The following is an 8,559-nucleotide window of genomic DNA, read 5'->3' on the forward strand; positions in this document are numbered from 1 at the left end:
ATATATAAAGATCATAAATATATAATCAATATTGTATTGCGATTTATATCTAGAACATTTAAAATCGAACCGTTTTATAAAAAATTGTAGGGAGAGATTATTTGTATATAATGAGTATTTGTATAATCCATCTTAACAATAGATTGTTTCAAATAAAAAATAAATAAATGAAATATAATAATAAGAAATGTTTCATCGTTTGTTCTTCGTCATAATATAATATAATAAATATATATCCAATTGTATGTATATAAATATAGAACTGCGTATGAAAGAGCGTGAGTGTATTTAAGGTTGACGACGTGTACGACTAAGAATAATAATCTCAAACGCAAAATGCGGAAAGAGAGGAAGAATCGGTGAAAGAAAGGGAGGAAGGGACGAAGGTAAGAAAACAAATATTCAAACGGGACGCTTAACCTTCGAAAGAAGAGAAAGAATAGAAAAGAAAACCCGTGGGCCGCGGTTAAGGTCATTAGCAACATCTTAAACAAGGAAACAATACCGACCATTTTTAGGTCGATAGAAAAGAAAAAGGACGATGCAAGGAACGAAGAGAAAAATTTATACACGGTATATAAATTTGTACGATATCATAAATAGCAATTGGACGATCGAGAGTGACGGTCGAAATTTAAATTTAAGAAGAAAAAAAAAAGAGGAAAAAAATTGAAATTTAAAATCTACACGTATATCGGAATATATTGGAATTAGACAAATCCGTTCGAAACTATTCCGACGGCCGCGAGAATTCTAAGTATCGAATTTCTGTCATGTTTTTTACCAACACAGTCGGACACGGTTCTATCCCCTTCCCCTCCCCTCCCCGGTCTAGGATTCGTTCGGCTCCATTAACTTTCTAACCAGCCACTTTCGAACCATTGGAAGAAAAAAAGATCTATGAATCTTGAGAGCTGCCAATTATCGATACTTTGGCAAAGTACGTGTATATATTCTGAAAAAATGAGGTAGCTGTATAAACTACCTCCCTATTTAGAAGAAAAATGTATATAACAAGAAAAATAAAAGGATATTTAAAAAAAAATTTGAGCAATTGACAAACACGATAAAGTTTTAAATATATAAATAATATTTAACGATTCAGAAGGAAAATCGTAAGATGTATAAATATCGTACAAGTGTATATATCATATGTGTGTGTGTGTGTGTGTGTGTGTGTATAAATATATTGTAGTTTAAATATTATTAAGTCCAAAGTAGCAATAAAACTCGAATGTCTTGTCCACGTACCCTTCAAGATTCACGTAACTTCGTTTCCATTGCTCTCGTGAGACGTGTCAGCCGTCACGAGCCGCGAAACAACGAAACACAGACTGCGTGGCGTAACATGAGAAGGGATCGCGTTATGGGACATATTTTCCTCCTTTCTTTTACCCTAAGTAAAAGCACACTCGTCCTACGATTTTTTTCGAATTCCAAAAAAAATATGGTTAAGCGCCACCTCGATGAAAATATCACGTTCAAAGCATTCTTACGATTGCGATACGATATATTTTAATTACAGAATTCTGTAACAAAAATAAATTTTTATCAACGAATCGTAGATTCGTAGATATTATTTTTTTTTTGGACGAAAAAATTATCAATCGAAAATATGGTTCGTTATTATTACTTGTATGTAATATCAAGAAATGTTGTTTATTTTATCGTAATAATATTATAAATAAATAAGATTCGTTTTTAATTGAGGTCGTTTTTAACGATTGAAGTCAAGTATTCGAAGGGAAGATGAAACATATATTACATGAGAGGGTTAACGAAAAAGAGAAAAGGAGAGGAGAGGAAAGAGAAAAAAGAAGTGTGTGAAGAAGCAAAGGGAGCGAAGCATTAATAAATCAGTCGTCTAAAGGTCGAAGGTCGTCACCAATATCCCACTATATTCACATCGAGACCGTAATGGGGTATTAACTCGAGAGGATTTTCGAGTTAATTTTCTAGCCTTCTAGCTCACAGCTGTGTGGATGAGAGATGGTTATTAGTTTAGCCCGAGACAAGTTTCGTTCGTCGTTTCTTCGTAACTATTGCTCGTTTGTTATATGTATTTACCTAACCGTTTCAAAGATAAAACAGAGAATTCAAAAACTTCTTTATCGATCCGTCATCGAGCAGTAGATTACAAATGGCGAATGTAGCAAAGTTCAGGGTCCTTGTATGTGAAAAAATTTTCCTTCTTGAAGCGCGTACAATCGTAATTGTTCTTGGACAAAGAAAAAGGTTGTCATCACAGTCAAGTTGGTCAAAGGTTAGTCACGAGCCGACACCCGTTTAAATAAACAAATAATAGGCTTTCACAGCTTTCACGGGTCTCGGAAAATCTTAGAAGTGTAACAGTGCACGAACCAGTACAGAAACAAAAACAATGGAACGGTAAGTATTCCCTTCTTTCTCGTCTTGTGCAAAAGCGATCTCGCACGTTTCAAGTCAAAAGATCAGCGCAAAAGTAATCGGTGCACGTTTACTCGAATCGTTCGAATTTATATATTGATATACTTTCGAATTATAATAAAATATTCGATCACTTGTTCCTGTATATTAATAACAATAATATTATGTACATTATTGATAGAAAGTTTGGAATACAATTAACTGGTTCCATCAAATTCAAATATGTAAAAATTAGTTAGGTTAGAAAATTCTTTCGTCAAAAATCTAGTGAAATTATTATTGTTGTTTTGTTTTTTTCTTGATCAACAATTTATATAATAAAAAAAGCAATAAGAATAAAAATATTCATGTCACTAAAGATAATGGTAATAGGTAAAAAGGTCGGTACTGAACGTCGAGGTGAAGCAAAGAGGGTGTAGGGTGGACGAAAATTGTTTGCGTAGCAGGCAAACAGGCAGGCAAAGCAAGCAAAGCGGCAGGCAAGCAGGCAAACCGGCAAGAGGGCGGACGGGTGGGTAGGTTTACGGTATTCGCTGGCCTGCCATCGAGCAGCAGTTTTGACGTCACATCCTGCGCGCGGGCGGACATCCGGTCTCGCTGCCGGACTCCTGTCCCCAAGCGATAACAAAATCTACGTTTGTTAAGGGAAGAGAAAGAAAACGAGAGAAATAGCGAACACTCGTGGTGAACGCAAAGGGAGAACGAGTAAGTTCCCGTTACCCTTTTCAAGCTTTTCAAGTTTTAAATCGTTTTGCTAAATTGCAATCCAAACACTTTTTTTCTTAGAAATTTCTAAATTGTATATTCGTACAGGATTAACAAATTTTCTAAATGATAAATTTATGTCGTGTTAAAAGGAATACGTTGAGAAAGAAAACTGTAGAGACTGTAAATATATATTTACAATTACGTCCCAAATTTTTTAAACTAACGAAATGATTTTCTAAAGAACGACCACAAATATTTGTTTCGTTATTATTTTACTATGCTGTTTCATTCCATCGGATTATTACCGTTTGGATTTAACGATCATCCATCCTTCGTTATTTTTCATCGAAGAAAAGCAAATATTTCATATATATATATATATGACTCAACGTGTCCTTTTAGCAAATCTAATCCCTTCCATAATTCTTTACATTCATTTATTTTTTCTATACCTATTTTCATGTTTCCGAGAGTTCACCTCGTATTCACGTGACATTTTATTTCAACAATTTTACCGGAGTTACAAATCGGGTCGAATCCGTAACTCAAATCGTTCAAACCGCGAGTCACAGATGGCATTAGTTCGCCGACGCATTAGTAGGTAAGTAAGTACATACGTACGTATATACATATGTACTTTTGTCCTCGCGACACAATACGAGAAAGTTCGCGAATTATAGTTCGACATCGTTGCACGTTAGTGACGTATGACGAACTAAGAGAAAAACATCGACCCACGAATATTTAGCTAAGAAACAGGATAGAAAGGATCGAAAAATTTAAACATTTTCTAACGGTGGACGATCTCATGTCTGGTACTCGTTGATAACGGGCGTACGATGAAATGGGGGCGTTTTCGGGGCGGTGTCGTGTTCCTGAGGGACCCGCGACCGATGTTCCATATTTTTCCCGCGGGAAAAGCATAGATGGTTAACGTGTATATCCGTTCTAGACTTGTTCGAAAACGAGTAAACCTTCCTTATTTAACACCATTCGACTCGCCGACAAGGAATTGCCTCGTTTCAACGCGATAACGCCCGCATGCATGGTACAAAACAGCAAACCTGTCGGCCATACGAAATACCACTCACTCGTTCCAACTTTGACCTCAACTTTTCGTTTCCGTTCTGTATATCTCGATAGAAAAATAATTGTCCCTTTTTTTGCTATTTTTCCCCTTCCTCTTCTCTTTTCTCTTATTACATAATCAACGATGATTCTACGATTACAGATCTACGTGTGTTTTGCAGATTATTCAGCTGCCTCGTTCAACGTGACGGTAAAAAAGAACCGCGTTTGCAAAGGATGCTTGTATGAAACATACCCCTATAAACGTGTTCGCAGATGGCCATGCTTCGTAAAATCTACAATGTACATATATAATTTTCTTCCTTATAATTGCCATATTATATTATATTTTCCCGAAATCAAATGATCAATTCGATTGAATTGACTAGATTCGCGAAAAGGAAGAGATGCGTTTACTGGAAATGATAAAGGTGACAATGATCCGATTAAGTTGACACGAACTAAGCGCAAGAGGGAACAGGAGCAAAAAGAAGAAGAAATGGTAGAAGAGAAAGAAAAGAATGCCAACAATGTCGCGGTTTATCTGCGCGTCCTTGGCTAATCTCTGTCCGTGAAAGATTACCCTATCACTGAGAGTTATGCTATGTCTCCAACACTTGGTATATGTAAGCGTTTCTATCAACTCTATCGCCTCTATCATTTCAAGGATCCTCCTCTCTCTATATCCTAGAAGTTGATTTTTCACTTTTCCTTTTTTCATCTCTTTTCCTCTCTTATTTTTTTTTTTCTTAATTCTTAATTATTTATACCTACATCTAACTCTTCTCAAAACTTTCTTCGCTTTTCATTTTCCATAATGTTTACTATTATATATATATATATATATATATATATATTTCATGCAACGTCAAAGTTTTTATACATATATTGAATTTTTCAACTCGTCTCGTTGCTTTGATGTTAAAAAATACGTTCGACTCGGGAGTTAAAAAAAAAAAAAAATATCATTGGCGATGGTCACTCGCGTTCGAGGACACTCCGATAACGCAATCGGTCGACGTACATCAAAATACTTATAGGTTCTCAATTTTCTATACATTAACTCTTGTCGAGTAATGTATAACATTTCGACCGATCGAAAAAGATTAGAGAAAAGAAGAGGGGGTTAAAAAAAAATAAAAAATTCAAAGAACACGCGATAATTAACTTTTAAGGAACAGAAGCTATGTACGAATATATATATTTCGAAGACATAACCTCTAATTATGAATTCGCAAAAATTTTAAGGCAAATACTTTACTATATTACACGACTCGTTTCTCGAGTCACGCATATAGGAGAGTCGCAAGAAAGAAAGTACAAGGAGTGGCAACAACGGTGGTGACGGTAACTGTGATGATGACTATGGTGGTGGCGGTTGCGGTGGTGGTAGTGGTGGTGGTGGCCGTCATAGCGGCGGCAGCGACGGCAGCGGAAAGCAAACGCGGACTAAGACCAACGAGGGAGGAGGAAACGAGGCTAAGCAGGACGATGCGCGTTACGTTGGGTCATGCTGCGAAGTGTTATCGCAGACCGGCGGTCGACCGATACCTTATCTGGAGTAGTTGCACACCGACAGTGGCTCCCAACTTACTCGCATAATAATTCTTTTTCGTACAAAGATCGATGCTAGAATATTAACTAATTATAATCGTATAGAATATATTCTGCTCTACAACGATGAATATCGATATATCTGGATATATCGGAAAAGAAAATCAGAAACAGTTGAAAACAGTTGAGGTGAAGCTAATTAATCTAATAGAAATGATAAAATCGAAAGAAGAAAGGGCAAACAGATTTCACGTTTAATCCGTCAGATGTCTCCAGTTAAAACCACGCCAAACATTCGATACGATGATATTCAATAAGAAGGATGTAAACGTTTCTTTATCGAAACATTGATTTATGATGATCGTACGATTTGATCGGACGATTCATCCACACAAAAAAGATCGAGACACACTAAACAACACATCTGGACTAGACTAATTGTAAGTTCGAAGAAGACTGCGCGGACTGGTAGGACAATGCTAAACGTTTCTTCGACGAACGCCGGTGTATCGCGAGATAACTCGTATCGTTGTGGCTGGTACACCGGCCGATAGAACACCACCCACTATTCCACCTAACGCAACCGAGATAGAAGTCAGCGCGCGTGTCGGATATCGCATCGACGTCCGATGCCGTTGTCGATGTTGATGTCTATCAATTATATCGTTATATCAATCGATGTGTATAACGAAATTGGTCGTGAGAAAAGTTAACTATGAATCGAATATTAAGAAATTGAATTGAAGATCGATTGATTATTTCGACTTTTCTTTTTTTTTTTTTGTAAAAATATATATATATATATATATTGTATATACATTTAAAATCAATAGAGAAAAATAAATATTCATAAAGTTTCTCCATCTAGTAACATTTTTATCTTCAAATTAATTGTACGTAATATACAAACGCTAATTCGTTCTTTCGACCAATAGTAATAGTTCAAATAACCTTGGATATGCCAAATATAAGCGTAAAAATCACCTCACGAATGTAACATTATGTTCACTGGAAACAGTGAAAAATAAACGAACAAGTCTATTTCAATTGGGCCGTTCGATACCAGGCCATATCGAAGCTGGAAGAGGTGGATAAGCAACAAGTGTGTGTAGTGAATTTAAGCGAGTCACTCGAGTTAGCTCGGAATATTTTGCGATCGTTCGCGAGTTACGATTTCTAACCAGTCGAACCGTTTCGAGAAACTCGAAAACAATAGGTAACCAAACGGATCGTAAATAACACGGTATGCGGTATGCAGCGTGAAGTATGGTGTATGGGGTATGAGGTATAGGGTATAGAGCAAGAGGTATAGGGTACAGGTTATGTTGCCACCACTAAGTCTTGAGCGAAAAAAGAAATGACTTTTAGATGGTAAACAAATTACACGCAAATCTCGATTTAGAATCGATCTAGAGTTGCAAACGAAAACTTGAATATTCTTCCTTTTATAGTTTCTGACATTTCTCACGATGCAAAATTAATATGTGCAATGTTAATGAATCCAATCGAATTTGAAAAAAAAACAACTCGTGAATGTTTGAAAAGATACAGTTTTCAAGGCGAAAGTTACAGTTAATCGTAGAGATGTTATCGTTATTCGATTTTATTTACATATAACATACGCCATGTATGAGAATTTCTCACGTTCATGCATCTTTTTCTATATTTATACAAATCTCCCATTGCGATTACAATTATGAAACATAAACGATAATATTAATTCGATCAGTTCAATAAATCTAACACGATAAATTCTAATCTAAATATCGTCTCGCTCTTCGAAAAGAATCTTTATCTTATTTGAAAGAATGATATTTCGCTTTGCCAATTTTAAAGGACTGCCAATTTAATTAAAGAGGAATTAAGGCGGAGCAACCCGAGAGAAAGGAATTCTTTTCAGCACCGTTACGGCGAACCATTCGCAGCGTTTCACTGTAGCGGCCATTTTCGAGCATCCATGATACTACGCATCCTCCTCCTTTATCTCCTCCTCTTCTTTCTCTCATCTCTACCTGTGCTAATGGTAACTCTTGTACTAGTATATGTGAAATGAGTATTCAGTTACTCTGTATAGAAACGGAATATAGATTTGAACAATGATTGCCAACCATGCAATCCCCTTTTACAATATTCATTTTCCTCTTTTCTTTGCCTTTATATGTTTGAATATTAAAACGATATAAATGATTGAATTAAGTAAATACTTTGGCAACAATTAAATTCTAAGAAAATGGATAAATTTTAACGGGTAACTTTTTAACGTTACCACGCTACTATGCTAATATCGTGCTATTGTTGCGTACGTTGACCCATGACGACGCAACACGTCCGTCGAATGGTAGAAAAACTTTGATAACGGGATTGGACTTGGACCTTGTTAACTATAATGTTGGAACTTTACGTTCACAGCTTTTATGTTTGAAAGTGCTATCTCTTGATCACGATTTTCGTAATTAATAACGCGCAAGCGTGAATTACAAAGTAAAATTCGATGAGTTTATCGATTAAGTTGAGAACGTCTTTCTAACGTCTTTTCTCTATATATGAAAGATTTGTATATTTTCGAATAATTTTTAATTTATTAGAAATTTATTTAATGTAAATAAAGAAAGAGAAATTAAAAAATCGAACGAATGTTAAGATGTTTCATGTGATCAACTTTCTGTTGCTACGATTTAATCTCGTTCACAGATATCAGGTATAAATATTTGAATTTATGAAAAAACTCGATTTTTATTGATATCTAACAAAATCAACATCAACGAAAGTTGTTACGACTTTTTCTTACGACATATTCCTTCGTAATAATATATATATATATAT

At 35.5% G+C, this 8,559-nt stretch overlaps 1 protein-coding gene across 1 annotated transcript in view; it reads right to left on the reverse strand.

Annotated features, from left to right (window-relative positions):
* LOC102675488 (box A-binding factor-like) overlaps positions 1–8,559 on the reverse strand; it is a 31,263-nt gene that overhangs the window by 21,713 nt on the left and 991 nt on the right. The window lies entirely within an intron of this gene.

Source organism: Apis dorsata, unplaced genomic scaffold (assembly GCF_000469605.1).
Source record: "Apis dorsata unplaced genomic scaffold, Apis dorsata 1.3 scaffold_21, whole genome shotgun sequence".
NCBI lineage: Eukaryota > Metazoa > Arthropoda > Insecta > Hymenoptera > Apidae > Apis > Apis dorsata.